Genomic DNA, 17,153 nt, shown 5'->3' on the forward strand with positions numbered 1-17,153 from the left:
GTTGAAATTCCCCTTTAAAGAGTGAAAAACTTGCACTAATGCCCATTTTCTTTTTTTTAAACAAAGTATGAATGAAAAAAATTAAGTGATAATTCTTGAATTCATACTTGCTTCTTGTGACATCTTTAAAAAAAATTCCACCATCTTAAACAAAAACTTTTTGCTCAGTTCCTATATTGGTTTACCATTCCTTTATCTGAAAGTCTTTCTTTTTGCAGTTTGACAATGTGTAGAGTTGTATTCCTGTGCAATTTTTATTTCATATATACTTGTTTACTTCCAAGTTGTGTTTGCCAAACACCCCTAAATACAAGTAGTGTGTACACTGTAATAAAAAAATATTAAGGTTTCTCTAGAGAACCACACCTATGAGACTGAATATAAGACCAAAGATTTTCAAAGGAGAATGAAACCTTTGGAACAAGGTAGGTTGTGTGAAAACAAGAAAATCAAAGAAACAGATCAACAAAAATCTGACAAATAATGAGAAAGATATGAGCATTTGAATATTGTGGGCAAGTCCAAGAATTCGCGCGCGTTACGTATGGGACATTTCAGAGGCTTTATTTAATGACCTGAAAAACAGTGTTAATTGACTTTGATTAGATTGAATACCCTCATGATGGTAGACATATAGGAGAAGAATAATCATGCAAAAAAATGTGACATTTGACCTTGACCTTTTAGAGAGAAAAGTGGGCTGTTACGTATGGGACGCAGAAAAAAGACAACTTTTGAAACATTTTTTTCAAGTTGAGAATTCTCTGAAAGTATTTCATTTGACAACTTGTAACTTAGTGTGATAGAAGTCACAATACTCTAGTATATCTAAGACAAGTTTAATGTCATAAGCCACATCCCTCTAATTACAGACCCTAATTAAACAAATTAATGACATGTTACGTATGGGACATTTTGTCCCCATAGAGAACGTACACAATTTAATTTAATAACAAAAGAGTTTCTGTCTTTTAAAATGTTCTATTGAGACATATTTGATATGACTGAAGAGGAAATTAGCCATTTCAATATTTTTTTTCTTGTTTTTCATGGTTTCATGAATTTCCTATGTATTTCTATTGTTTTTCATTTTATTCATATTTTTCCATTTTCACAGTTTTTTTGCTTTGTTTTCAGTAAACAGTATTCATAACAAATCAGTCTTTAAAAACTTAAGAAAAGGTAAATAATCATTTTTTAGAGCACTCTTGAAATTTGTTTTTCTCCATTCACTTTGTACACAAATCTCCCCATTGACATTGTGTGTAAATGTCCCATACGTAACATGTCCCATACGTAACAATTTTTTAATTAACTTTTAATTAAAAGGTAAAGTTTATTTTTGAAACTTTTTTGGGTATAACATTTTCATACTTTATAAATTAGAACTTCCCAGAGAAGCAACGATATGAGTATTGTATTATGAGAAATAACTTTAAAAGACATCGTGACAATGTTACGTATGGGACATTCCATCCTTGGACAAGACCTAATTTGCATAATTAATTAGATGACACCACTTTTTTTCCCCCAAAAGTAATAAGATGTTAGGGGGTCCATGTCCCACCTATGACTAAATCTCACAAGTTTTCTTTTTATTTTCTATGAGTTTTTATAATTGTCCCATACGTACTGCCCATTTTACCAATTATGCAAATTAGGTGCCCCAAATTAGCATAAATATGCATATTATCAAATTTTTCTTGATGAAATTTTAAAATTCAACATTTGGGCTTTCTTACCCCACCAAAGATAACTTCTTAAATTAAAGATGAAATTTTGCCTTCTAGGGTGACCTTTTCTTGGACTTGCCCTTGTGATCAATAATGCTAAGGAGATCCTCAAATTGGCAATGCGACAAAGATGTGTGATGTCACTTGTGAACAACTCTCCCCATTACTTTAGTATATATTTCACTTATAAAATTGCCTCTTTTATCACATTTATCAATAGATCATATTTTTTTTCTATAGGAGGGCATGTAATACAAATTTTTAAAGAATACATCATGGATAGAGTTTGTATCACCACAAGAAAAAGCAGAAAGAGACATTTGAGGGTATTTTATAGTCCATCAAAGGGAAAGTTGTTCACATTGTGACATCACCTATCCTTGTCGCATTGCCAAAGGGAGGATCTCCATAGCATTAGTAATTGCAATAATCAAATGCTCATAACTTTCTCATTATTTGTCCAATTTTTCTCAAACTTTCTTTGTTTTTATTCTTTGATTTTTCTGTTTCGACACAAGCCTTTTTATTCCAAAGGTTTGATTCCCCTTTAAAGTAACAACCAAAAGTGTTGTTATTACCTATGGGTTTTGAAGAAAGACTGAATTTAACACCAAAGTATAATGATTGATTTGGTCTTTTCTGCACAAAAGTTAATATTGAAGTTTTTTTCTTGCGAAATCAAATACGAGTTTCATTTTATATATATTTTTTTTATCTTTCTTGGTCATACTATATGTGCATGTATAGTGAATAACAGCAAGGCTTTTAGTTGATTTTTATTTGTTCAATTTTTACATGAAAAGCATGAATGTGTTCCTAAGAAATCATAAAATATAGCATTTCAAGTTTAATTGAAACAGTAAATGTTTGCCATGAGACATGAAATGTAAAATATGAGGAGCCTATGTTGAATAAATCACAAAAAGTATTCTCCCATTTTGAGAAAACGTTTCATTGTGATTTGCGATACTTGTTTTAGGCTTTATTTGTTTTTTAGAACGTGTTGAATACAAGCACTATGATTACGTGCACATTCATTCATGACTGTAATGCAGGAACCAACCCTGGATATATCAAAATATATTGTTGGCATTGTTTTATGTAACTTTTCATTTCTCTGAAAAACACATTGCCTCTCAATATACATGACATAAAAAGAACAACAACAAAAAACAACTCCCTCTCCAACACGACAATGACTCAGTGATAGTATGAAGAAGCTATCAATATGGGGCAAAATTGGGGGAGGGGCACATGCCCTTGTAAACCACCAGCCCCCCCCCCCCCCGATCTGTGCCTGATGTATGATTAATGTATTTGATATACCACATTTAGTTGCATGGACTGAACTCTGATGTATTTAATGACACACATATTTTTATACAAGGATTTTTTTCTCCGTAATTTGTAGTATTTTGCTTATATATTCCAGTCATGTCTTTTGGCGTGAAAGGCTTGATCAGCATGATTAGTAAATTTACATTTTACCTATGTGAAAATTTATGTAGTAAGGTGAATTTATAGGAATAGTAATACTCTCTAGAATGATAGCTTGACGGACCGTGACAATCATTAAGAATTGATACATGATATGAATGAGGTATAATTCTTGCCTATTTATCATTGTGATTTAAAATCCAAAAGTGTACTTATAAATCATAAATTACATAAATTAAGATTCATTTTTGACCGAAATTCTGTGTTTATTGTAATAAAGATCATAATACAGTAATATATTATTCCTGTTTAAAGACTAAGTTATTCCAACTTGAATTATGTGGAAAGAAAGAAAGAGTGATTATGCATGAAGTACAGTGCGTGAGTCGTGGGATGGGATGGTAGTTGTGTACCAGCAAATAAGAGGAAATTTTATTTCTGTAGGCATGATGAAATAATGTTTAGAAATATATTTATTGAAGAAGAATCTCTTGAAAATATGATTTACACAAACCCAGAGCAAGTCTGTAAAAAAACAAAAAAGAAATGTTTGCAGATTTATTTTATGCCGTCTTTGGATATGATATTCAGTGCCACTTCAACATAAAAATGCTATTGAAGTGATTGATAATGTGGTTTTTATGATCAATTGTTTACAATAGTCAATAAAATCAAGTCCACCCCAACAAAACATTGATTTGAATAAAAAGAGAAAAATCCAATAAGCATAACACTGAAAATTTCATTAAAATCGGATGTAAAATAAGAAAGTTATGATATTTTAAAGTTTTGCTCAATTTCACAAAACAGTTATATGCACATCCTAGTTGGTATTCAAATGAGGAGACTGATGATGTCATCCACTCACTATTTCTTTTTATTTAATTGTATGAAATATTTTAATTTTCTCCTGATTGTCAAGTGAGACAACGATTTATTCGCCCCCTGAACATGTGGATTAAGCATAATATAATATTTCATTTTAAAAGAATTGAGAATAAGGACCAACTTGAATTAAATATTATTCCAAAAAAAAGAAAGAAATAGTGAGTGAGGGACATCATCGACTGTATCATTATTTTGCATGCCACCGAGTTATGTATATCAATGTTTTGTGAAAAATAAACGAAACTTTAAAATGTCATAACATTCTTATTTTACATCCGATTTTTATGAAATTTTCAGTGTTATGATAGTTTGATTTTTCTCTATTTATTCAAATCAACATTTTTCTGGGGTGGACTTGACCTTTAAGCTTTATGTTCGCATGACCCTTGATGTGTTCTGCTCGGTAAATTGCCAATTCATCCACTGCCAACTCACCACATGGTCTACCTTCATTTAGTCTAATGCCAATCCGTCCATCAACAATGAAAGAAAATGTGGTGAGAGGACGAACTGATGGTAGACCAAATGATATTAGAAGAGTTGGCAGTTGGATGAATCGGCATTAGACGAATTGGAAATACACCTGTTCCACCACCCAGTCTCTTCTTTCTCGATGTTAACAGCTTTATGAAAGCAATGTCATCTCATCGCAATATAACAGCGAAATGAGGATAGTTTAATCTAGCACCTAAATGTTGGCTCAGTGGTAGAGCGTCCGCCTCATGAACGGGAGGTCGTGGGTTCGATCCCTGGCCGAGTCATACCAAAGACTTATAAAAATGGGACCTTCTGCCTTCTTGCTTGGCACTCGGGATTTAGACTGGAGAAGGGTAATAATAACATATTATGTTATGCAGGGCCCGCTGGAAGAGCAGTCTTATGATTGAAGTGGCTACCCTGGGTAAATAAAACGTTATTATTTATGTACATAAAGAAAATTGCATTTTTTTCGCCGCCAATAGGGAGCTAGGGGTGACCACTTTACCACCTTGATCCGCATAAATTATGCTTTATGAAGGGTCTTTTTACTTTTTTTTAAATTCACTCAGACAGTTCTGTCTTTAGTGCGGAAAAACATGTAAGACTTGCCCGGTAGATCCAGGATTTTCCATAAAGGAAAATAAAATAAAATTTGACAAGCGATCAAAAAAAGGGGTTTTAACCAAAACTTAAGGATACCCCCCCCCCCCAACCAAAAGGTCTTCACTGTCAAAGGGGGAGGGGGCAAACTCTTGATTTAACGGCATTGTTACATTACAAATTTTAATTTTGCTTCTCAAAAGGGGGGCACGGGCAGGTTGTGCCCCCTCCCACTTGGATCCGCCATAAGTGACATGACTGATCTTTTGAATCAAATCCAGTATCTGAAGTAACAATTACTTTCCTAATGAAATAATGAAACTTGACGACAAAGAGTCAAACCATGCAATGAAAAATAAATGTATAGTGGATAGGACGTCTTTCATATGCTGTTTAAACTGGGGGGGGGGGGGAAGGGTCGTAAAAAATCATACTCTAAAATTGCTATGAAATGAGGGGATTAAGAACTACATGGTTCTCTGCAAATGGGGGACTTCGATAAAAATGACCCCTGAATGAGGACGGAGGAGAGCGAGTTGGCCAATGAAAAGAAAAAGGGTGATCTGCTTGCATGGGAACGGCTGCCAAGGAATGAAGGGGACGAGGTAGGGAGGTGGGGCTTCAGGGCCGCTCATACTGCCATACGTGAGCCCCCCCCCCCCCGGGTCCAGGCTACATGGGATATCACTTTGAGTGATCCCAGATCACGTACCCCTATTCTCAGGTTTAACTCAGACCACGGTCTAACTCTGTGCTAAAATTTTGTGGGGAGAATAAAAATTCAAAAATTTTGTTTACATTGTATATTTCTTTTAGAGATAGATGATAGATAAAATGGTTTATTAAAAGATCATCGCAGCCAAAGGCCGAATTGTGATCAATTTTACAAACAAGCAAGTTACATGTAAAGTTCTCATACAAAGTATCGTAATGTTTTCTTAAAATGATACACGAACCTATCATGTATACTATATGTGATCTTAGAGAAGAAAAAAAGTCAGTGGAGAAAAAGAAGAATGCAGTGGTAGATGAGCGAAAAGAAAGAAGGAAACTAGAAAAATGTAAATGGAAGTTGTGAAGGTGTAAGGGAATAAATGGAGAGAATGGAAAAGAGAGGAGAAACCAGAAGGAGGAAAAGAGGAGAAAAGAACAGATCATGTTCATCACATCTTGACATGTACACACCATATCCTATCGCAGATGGTATACAGTAAGAAAATTGTAGTGAGATTTAAATAAAAAATTAAACATTAAAAACGTTCAATATATTAACATAGTAAAAAGGTAAAATGATAACAAACGATGTAATTGAACTGTGGAATCGTCAAAATACAAAGTAAAACAAAATTAGATTGATTACATGTTATTTAAAAGATTAACAAAGTATGGAAGAGAACTACATTGGAAACGTTTAGTTTTGCATTTATATTGTTGATATTTCAATTGTGATCTTAAAACATAATTACATTGCTGCCTGAGAGGTAAACTATTTGTAAATTGTGGATGTTTGGCAAGAGAACTGGCAAAGTCAAAACATAACTGTTTTCGTCTTGCCTCTAACGAAGAAATATTGCACGTTTCCAATGCGTTAGCATAGTCTTCATACTGGAATCCAAGCATTATCTTGCAAGCATGTTTCTGAATATTTTCCAAGGCAAGTACATGGCTTTTAGATAGGTTACCATTGTAAACCGGTACTCCGTAGTCTAAAATTGGGCGAATGTATAAGGTCATCCAAAGGGAGTCTATACTTTTTAAGGCAACGAAGCATGTACAATTTTCTATTACATCTTTTTATAAGATCTGATACCTGGCTATCCCACTTAAGATTAGATTGTATAAGAATACCTAGTATTTTTGCTTCGTGAACAAAATTTAAATTATTATTTCCAATGAAAAATTGACTTTCTTCAACATAATTTTTAATAAATGTTATAACCGTAGAAAAACATTTAGATGGGTTTAAGGTCATGTTATTTTTCAAAGACCGTTGATGCAAGTCGTTGATTGCATTTTGTGTATTAGACTGAGATGAAACTTTACGACTTTCAACAAGAGTCAAATCATCAACATATTTATTATAAGGTAATTCAAAATTATTGCAAGCATCGTTAATCATGACGACAAAAAGGATCGGGTCAAGTCTGGTCCCTTGAGGGACTCCTGCATTGACAACTTTAGTGTTTGAGATTTGGCCAAAATATTTAACCTTTTGCTGACGACACTCAAGGAAACTCACAATCCACGATATAACACAGGTCTCACATGAATGTCAATCAATTTATTAATAACAATGTTGTGGTCGATGCGATCAAACGCTTTTGAAAAATCGGTGAGTATAACAGTGGATAGAGTCTTGGGCTCATCATTCATTATGATACTGGTCAGTGGCGTACCGTGGGTCACGACATTGGGGGGGGGGCACCAGCAAAAATTTTGAGTCACCAAGTGAGCGCGCGAAGCGCGCTCAGTTGCTAATTATGCTGACCTAATATAGATATTTTAAGGACAGTGTCATTAAACGGATATGTATGTCACTGATCACTTAATGCGAGCGCGAGCTGAAATTTTTTTATATTCAGACCTAAAAGGGGAAATTATAAGCAAATTTTTGTAATCATGATATGTACCTGTTTCGTTAAACAAACAATGCGAGCGCGAAGCGCGAGCTGAAATTTTTTGTATATATTGTTCCCAATCAGACATTTTAAGGACCACATTTTAGGAGTATACATATCTTACCATAGTATTCTAATGCGAGTGCCAACGCTTGTTGATTTTGTTAGAATTATATGCATCCAAACACATAAAGCAATTGTCATTGTAATCATGATTAAAATGCGCATCTCACTAATCAAATATTGAGAGCGCGAAGCGCGAGCTAAAAATTTAGGAAATTCAGACCTGAAGAGGGACATTTTAAGGATTTTTTTGTAGGAATTCACGACGACCCTACGTATTTCATTAACCAAATGAAGCGAGCGCGAGCTGAAATTTTTGTATATATTGACCCCAAACATGTATATTTTAAGGACTATTTTTAAAAGAATCCATTATGAGTACACATATCTCACCATAGTTATCTAATGCGAGTGCCAAGCGCATGCTGATTTTGTTTGAATTACACCTAAAGACATACTTTTTGTAGTCATTGTAGTCATGATTATCATACGCATCTCACTAGTCAAATATTGCGAGCGCGAGCTGAAAAATTTGGAAATTCACACCTGAAGAGGGGCATTCTAAGGCTTGTTTGTAGGAATTCACGTAGACCACTAACCAAATGATGCAAGCGCAAGCTGAAATCTTTGATATTTAGATTAAAAAAATTGACATTTTAAGGACTGATTTTAGGAAATCATGAAGAGCAGACATATTATCTCACCAATCCACTAATGCGAACGTAAGCACGGACGGGAAATGTTTTATATTAAGACCTTAAAATGATATGTCACTACATAAAACAATAATAATTCGAAGTGCGAGGAGATATATTTGGTGTATATTGACTTGAATACGGGAGGCTTTAGTACAACAGGATTATATATCTCGTTAAACAGACAATGCGAGTACCAGGAACAATGAAGACATAGGCCCTGAGCAAATTATGTTTCATAAAGTTATATATATTTTTTTATTTTTATGTAATATAACATAACATAACTATAATATAATATAACATAATTAACAATAATTTCTTCCTTCCCACTATGTTTCTTTCACTTTCTCCCTCTTTTTCTCTTTTTCCCCGTTTTTTTTTTTTTTTTTCGGCCAGCCGATTGGGGGGGGGCACGTGCCCCCCATGCCCCCCCCCGTAGTTACGCCACTGATACTGGTTGACATATGCAACGATCAAAATAATGATGACATTGTTCAGTTTGTTCTTTAAAAATCGATCGTTACCAGGCCCCTGTTAAGTACCAACATTGGTTTTATGACTTCCATCCCATCCCCCCCCCCCCTCAAAAAAAAATGGAAAGAAAAAGAGAGATTTATTTGGTGTCAAATTAGATTCAGAAGAGCGCCAGCTATAGGGGTTTTCTCAACTTGTTTACTATTTTGTTTCATTTTGTTTCATTTTGTTTACTATTTTTTTAGTATTTTGTTTCATTTTGCTTTCGTGATGAGGAAAATACTTAAGTATCATTCCAAGAAAATCATGAACAATTTGGGTGTCATAATTGGGATACTCATAAATATGTCACCCAAATGTCTCCAGGACCTGATTTCGCTTCGTTTTCCTCTTCTGTCAGATCCCTACGTTCATCATTATTATTCAAATAATTTAATTCATGGCCCTAGCACTAAGACCCGATATGGTGATCGTGCATTTTCTGTAATTGCTCCCACCCTCTGGAATAAACTCTCAACTCATATCCAAAATGCTTCCTCCGTGGAAATTTTCAAATCGTCACTTAAAACTCACCTTTTCTCATAACTTTTTTTTTATGGATTGACTGTATAACCTGCCAACCTGTGTGCTTTGAAACACCAGTATAAAGCGCCCTACAAATGTTATTATTATTATTATTGTGCCCCAATTAGCTATCCATAGTTAAACAATTTTAAACCAGGGTTTAATTTAAACCAGAGTTCAAAATACGGGCCTTTGAGTTGATACCAGATCACGCTTGCAAAATTCTTCCATATACCAGTTAATTTTTGTAATGTTTGAGATTTAGTTTTGCCCCGCTGTTTCTTTTTTGTTATGTTAGTTAGCGCCTTGCACTTTCATAGCATGCATGGATTCTACCAACACCCCCATATACAGAACCGGTAAATAATTTATTGATAAATTGAAAAAAGGTTATTTAATAGATGTTTCCGAAAATTAGTACAGATATTTTAATTCATTAATCATCTGATCATGATGATATACATACATAATACACTCTTACTAATATTTGTTCGGTATCAAATTTTCGTGGAGTTCCTAGTCAAATTTTTATATGGTTATTTTGTCTCGAAATTGAAGGATTTTCAGCCGCTGATACACCACTTCGGCATCTGTCATCTGATAGTAACTCAAGTTGAGAAAACCCCTAGCTGGCGCTATTCCGAATCTAATTTAACACCACATAAATCTTTTTCTTTCCATTTTTTTTGGGGGGGGATGGGATAGAAGTCATAGAACCAATGTTGTTACCAAACAGGGGCCTGGGAACGATCGATTTTTTAATTATTTATTTCATTATTAAAGAATAATTATTTTGATCGTTGCATATTAATTTACTGTCAACCAGTATCATAATGCATTAACACGAGACAAGATGAAGAATAGAAGTTCAGTATAATATAAAACAATTCGCGATAATTACAATATCCCAATGAGACAGGGGCGGCGGAGAGAAGTTGAAAGTGGGGGCAGTAAAAAATGGTACATTTTCTTTCTTTCGAAAATACATTTTCCTTTTTGAAAATGGTACTATAAAAACAAAGAAAAAATTATCGGCCGACCTATCTGACATTTTTATGACGAAAATCAAATTTTGTGATAGATTTTGACAAAATCTATTCACAAAATGATATTATATTTCACCCCTCTTTCTTTCCTCTTCTCTTTTCTTGGCCTTGATTTTGTTTTCCTTTTTTTGGGGGGGGGGGGAAGAGCCCCAACCATCTGTACGCCAATATCTACCCCACTCACATGACTCAAGAAACATAAGGCACGTAGTATTCTTACAACTTTTTCCCCCCTTAATAACTACATGAACAGTAACATATAAAATTATTTTTTGTTTTGTTTCAAAGGGGCGCTCGTTAACACGTGTCCTTCTCAGGTAATAGGGCACAGAAAACGTTCATGATGGGCACTTTTCTTGGGTAAAAAGCGGCACTGATTCGAGAAAGCAAGGGCACTTGCTCACACATAAAACGGGTCCTCTCAGGTGAAAGGGACATTGAACACCTTCGTAAGGGAGATTTGTTGTAAAAATTGGCACATACGAGAAAGAGCACATGTTAACACCTAAAATGGGTCCTCCTCAGTTGAAAACGGCACATTCAAAGTTCGTGTGGGGGCATTTTTCTTACATAAAAAGGGCACTTTATCAGTGCTTCAAACCGCCGCCCCCTCAATGAGAGCTAGTCTACATAACACTTCCCTGGTCTAATATTGACTATGAAAACTGCAAGTTTGAATCTCTAAAACTATATATAATCTCTAAATCCATGCAATCTGAAACTAATCCGGGAGCCAATCGAGTTCAGAAATGAACACTTTTTACTACAGTCCGGTCAAGCCATCCAACTGTTACTAGTAGTCAACCTCGAGTACGTCTTGATCAAAACGATCTCTACGTCATATCTTCACTCTGCATTGGAGAAGCGCACCATTGAGAAGGGGGAATAATGAGAAACTCATAAAATGAGTGTGCGTCAGAGGTTTTGCTGGAAGAGGAATGAGTAATGTTTTAGTTGAAATTGGAACATAAATTATAGTTTCATTACACTGGCTGAACCAGGGGGGCACAGCCGACCCGTGCCTCCCCCTTGAGACCAATGATGTTAAAGTTTGTCATTTAAATGCTTAATTAATATACCGCTGTTACCCAAGTGTGTCCCCCTTTTTTTTTGGGGGGGGGAGGGTTGTCAGATTTTCATCGGAACGTGCCCCCGGCCCCCTTGGAAAATCTTGGATCTGCCCTGCTTCCTGTTCATACTTCCTGTAGAAGTATTGATTAAGTATATTAATTAGTTAATGATAAAATTATGTTATTGAATGTGTGAGACAGGTCTTATCACATCTACAAAATGATCTACCGAAAGCGTGTGTGATAATGCACAGTGTAGTTTTGACACCATGTTTGCAGGAATGCAGCTATCAGCGAGCTTGCTTTGCCAAGGGAAGGGGGGGGGGGTGTTGCACCCACAAATGTAATAACACTTTACCCACAAATGTAATAACGCCCACAAATGTAATAACACTTTACCCACAAATGTAATAATTTTTGATCGCCCACAAATGTAATAATGACTTTACCCACAAATGTAATAAATTTGAAGGGATTTTTGGCGAATCCGTTCTAAACTAAAATCCTATAGTAATGCGTTCATATAGCACAAAAGTGCAAAGTCTTTTTTTCAGACCGGGTTAATAAAACATCAAAGTACAAGTCCAAAGTCTTTTTTCCAGACCCGGTTGTTTCAAAAATTATAATATAAATCCAAAGTCTTTTTTCCAGACCTGGTTGTTTAAAAAAATATAATAAAAGTCCAAAGTCTTTTTTTCCAGACCCGGTTGTTTAAAAAATTGTGATATAAGTCCAAAGTCTTTTTTCCAGACCCGGTTGTTTCAAGAATTTTAATAAGTCCAAAGTCTTTTTCCAGACCCAGTTATTTCAAAATTTATAATATAAGTCCAAACTAAGATACGATAATGACATTCCTGTGGAAAAAATGGGAATCGAGCTTAGTCTTTTCTCCAGACCCAGTTAATTAAAACTGGTGGAATTAATGTCTTTGTTGTTGTTTCAACTTATACGGTGTATATTGTGAATATATGCACTAAGAGTAAATTGAGAATCAAGCGTAGTCTTTTCTCCAGACCCGGTTACCTGTTATTTAAACATTATGAATAACAGTTTAAAAACAGTATAAAGACCCCATAATCTTATTAATGCTGGATATAGCGTAGTCTTTCAGCCCGACCATTTTTTTCTTTAAAAAACGCTAATAGTAAGAATTAAAAAAAATCAAAGTCTAAGACCAAACAAACCTTCAACCTAAGAACCTGTTTTAAAAGAGGTTTAGAGTGTTGTCTTTATTCCAGACCTAAAACAGTTACGAAAAAAATCTTCTAACATAAGACCTTATATTCTTATTCTCGTGGAATAACACGAGTTTTAAAACGTTCTCTTTCCTCCAGACCCGGCTATTAAAAAAAAGTAACTGAAAAACTTCAAATCTAAGACCAAATTTCCAAAGTTTCACCCAGTAAAAATGGTTACAGCCCGATAGACCGCGGGTCCGTTAGACCGCGGGTCCGATAGACCGCGGGTCCGTTAGACCGCGGGTCCGATAGACCGCGGGTCCGATAGACCGCGGGCCCGATAGACCGCGGGTCCGATAGTCCGCGGTGTGTGTAAAATTATGATCAGGACAATATAGACCAATTTCACGGCCGGTTTATGTATTTGGCCCTCTATCGGCGACGCCATTGCTGCGGTGGGCAAGTGCGCTGACCGCGATTGGCTCTGTGTACAAATTCAATGAAAGATTACAGATAAGCTCTGATATTGTGTCATTAACTTCATCATAAATCAATAAAATAAAGCATGGACACCTGGGTAGACGATGTAAGACAATGGCCATATCTGACCGATGAAGGTATGATGAATTTTTGCACTTTGGCTACTTTTTCCCCTTAGTTTTGTCAGTAAAAGTGAGTTGATGATGACCAAGAATCGCTGTTGGTTTTCATCAGGGAGCTCACTTCTTGTTGCTAGTAAATTGTGTTAGAGTAGCGGGAGAGTGAACGAGACATAAAGTGAGAGAGAGAGGATGAGAGGGGGGGAGAGAGTATGTGTGAGAGGAGGGGGATAGTGAGAGGGGAGAGGCGAATAGTGAGAAAGGGGGGTAGAGAGAGAGAGAGGGGGGGGGGGCTAGCGAGAGAGTGTGTGAGAGAGGGATAGTGTAATACAGAGAAGGGGATAGTGAGAGGGAGAGAGAGAGAGGGATAGTGTGAGATAGAGAGGGAGAGAGAGAGAGGGACTGATATTTCCATCTAAGCATGATCAAATAAATCCCCCCTCCCTCCCCCCCCCCACAAAAAAAACACCACCACCACATTTTATGCAGGCCTATTAAGTATCCAAAAGGAGGGGCAAGGCAAGAGAATAAAACAGAGAGAAAGGAGGAAGGGGAAGAGAGGGCCAGGGCCCTGTTTCATAAAAAGTTGTTATGATAGCAACTCCTGCTGGAATGGCAACTTTTATTATAAAAGCCAATCAGGAAGCAGAATCTCACTTTTGCCATGGTAGTTACCATTCCAGCAGGAGTTGCTATCATAGCAACTCTTTATGAAACAGGGCCTTGAATGGCTTTTTTTTTGGTGAAAGTTGTCATTCCAGCAAGAGTTATTATAACAGCTCTTTATGAAATGGGGTCCAGATCCAACAACATAATGCTTTTTTCATCTAAGAAAATCTACCTGTGGGCCATCCACCCCCCCCCCCCCCACTCCACTGGCGACGCATTCGTTCATCACGGCCTGGAAACCTATGCAGGGAGTACGGCTTCACACACAAACAGGCTTCATGAGTCCAAGGCGAGTGAATTTCACATTCACTTTGCTTCAAATCCTGAAGCTTTCTCCAATTGTTGTGGCAATTGAACACAGCACAGCTGCGACCTGAACTTCTCCGATTAATGCTCATTGTGAATCTTACAAGAAATCTGCTCAATTGGTCCAAAATAAAAAAAATTCGAACGAATGTACCAAATACCCTATTGACTATATATTGACTATATTGTACTATAAAAGTTGATTCGCCCACCGCAGCATGGCGACCAGTCTGCTGCCCTCTCACGTTGTGAAATTGGTCTATAGTAAAATCCATGTCATCAAGAGGTCAAAAGGTCAATGATACGAGTCCATGGGGTTCTATAACGATGACCCACAGGACAATCGCCCCCTGACATCTACTTCAAGGAAAATATTATCCCCATATTTTTAGCGGCGGGGACTGTTACCCCCCCTCCGGAAATTTACCCTCTAGACGCCATACGGAGCCTCTAAAATGCCATCGACTTGACGACATGGCGAGATACTTTATCTTGCCATGTCGACTAAATAAGCTTATTATGTCCGCATGGCGAGATCCATAAGTAAGTTATCCTGCCAAGTCAGTCCACTTATAAAAAGTTATATGTCAACATGGCGAGATATTTTATCTTGCCAAGTCGACTTAAATAATTATGTTACATGTCAACATGGCGATATATCGGGATTCTTACCGGGAATTGTACACTTTATATCTCGCCATGTGGACATATCGACTTGACAAGATAGAACATATGATGTCGAAATAATAACCTTATTAATTACTTAGGCGGCGGAAGCAGGGGGGGACCTTTCCCCCCTAAATTTGAGGTGGGGGGACGGTCCCCCCCCCTAAATTTTTAGTTGAGAACCTTTTTTTTTGCTTGTCAATTTGTTTTCTACGTCCCCCCGTAAATTGAGGTAGACCCCTCTAAAATATTTTTGTCCCAACTAATTTTGGTTGATAACCTTCTTTTTTTTCTTTGTCAAAAAATTTTGGTGGTCCCTCCTAAAATTTTGGTTGATTTGCTCGTCACATTTTTACCTGTGTCCATCCCAAAATTTCAGGTGGATCCACCTAAATGTTTTCCTTCCGCCGCCAATGATTAATTAAGACATGGTAAAATAAAATACCACGCCATGTCGTCACGTTGATGGCATTTTCACAGCTCCGTACTAGGGGTAATTATCTGGGGTAATTGTCTGGAGAGTGAATTTCCGGGGGGAGGAAGGTAACAGTCCCCGGCGGTAAATGATATGGGGATAATATTTTCCTTGAAGTAGTTGTCAGGGGGTGATTGCCCTAATTGGGTTGTTATAGAACCCAGGCGCGGATCCAGGATTTCGTGGGGAGGGAGGGGGGGGTCAAATTTGACCTGATGTTTGGCGCTTATGTGTACTTTTCGAAAAATTGCACCCACTCCCTCCCGGCCAGGCTAACTTAAATTATCTTATATATAATCACATTTTTTAAAAAATAAAGACCACTTTTTAATGTGTTCTTGAAAAAAAATCCATGAATACATAAATACCAAAAGGTAGGAGGGACACAGGGGCGGTTCCAGCTTTCGCCAATGGGGGGGGGGGGGGCGGAAATTTGTTTCAGCCATATTTTCCCCGATCGGCAGCTCGAAGATAATTTTTGTTTGTTTCTTTGACGGGGTAGTCCTCATTAGTCACTTTTTGGCTTTATTCTTATAAATTAATATATAATATCACAATCCTCATTTATATGATGCGAGCGCGAAGCGCGAGCTGAACATTTTTGAACTTTTTAAAAGAAAGAATGAAAAATTTCAATCAGTTTTTGTAATCGTGAACAGGATAGCCATGTAATTTAACGATTAATGCGAGCGCGAAGCGCGAGCAGAAAAAATCGAGATTTAGACCTAAAAGTGGGCCACTCTGTTCATGTTTTGTAAATCATCAAAAGGATGGGTCTTCCCACATTAATAATGCGAGCACAAAGCGCGAGCAGAAAATTTTTGATATTGTGAACTGAAACTGGATAATGATTTAAATTAGAGAACAAGTTGGGTATCTGAATAAACATGCGCGAGCGTGTTTCATATTTAGACCTAGAATCTAGGCATTCTAAATACAACTTTAATCGTAATAATTATGAAACTTTGATCGTCCGATCTGAAAAAAGAGTCAATTTCAGCTTTACATTTCAAGCACTTTGTAGAAAAATTGTAAGCTGGATATGGATCGCACTTAAAAAAGAGCTGATATTATTATTACTTTGAGTTTTGACATAGGACCGGGACATCCTTATGACATGCCATCATATGAAAATTATGACTATCTTCCTATTACTCTTGCTAAGCGCGATATGATACAAAAGGGACAATTTAATTATTAAATTGATATCATGGCATAAAAACTGGACGTTTCACTTTTGTGATTATGAATAGGATGCATCAGTTAATATATTTCAACCATTAATGCGAGCGCAAATCGCGAGCTATAATTTTTGATAAACTGTCATGAAAGGGGGATTTTAAGTAGTTTGTTGTATAAACAATATTGAAACATTTATATAACTCGCCAATCAAAATGCGAGCGTGCAGCGCGCTAGCTGATGCGTCTTAACAATCAGACCAGAAAGGGACATTTTGAAAACTTTATGGAATACACGAAAATAGGTACCTGATAAATCAAAATTTGCGAGCGCGAAGCGCAAGCAGCAAATGTTAACATTCAAACCATAAAACTGACATTTTTACAGAGCACTTTTCAAAAACCAATTT

The sequence above is a fragment of the Lytechinus variegatus genome, chromosome 14, assembly GCF_018143015.1.
Source record: "Lytechinus variegatus isolate NC3 chromosome 14, Lvar_3.0, whole genome shotgun sequence".
NCBI lineage: Eukaryota > Metazoa > Echinodermata > Echinoidea > Temnopleuroida > Toxopneustidae > Lytechinus > Lytechinus variegatus.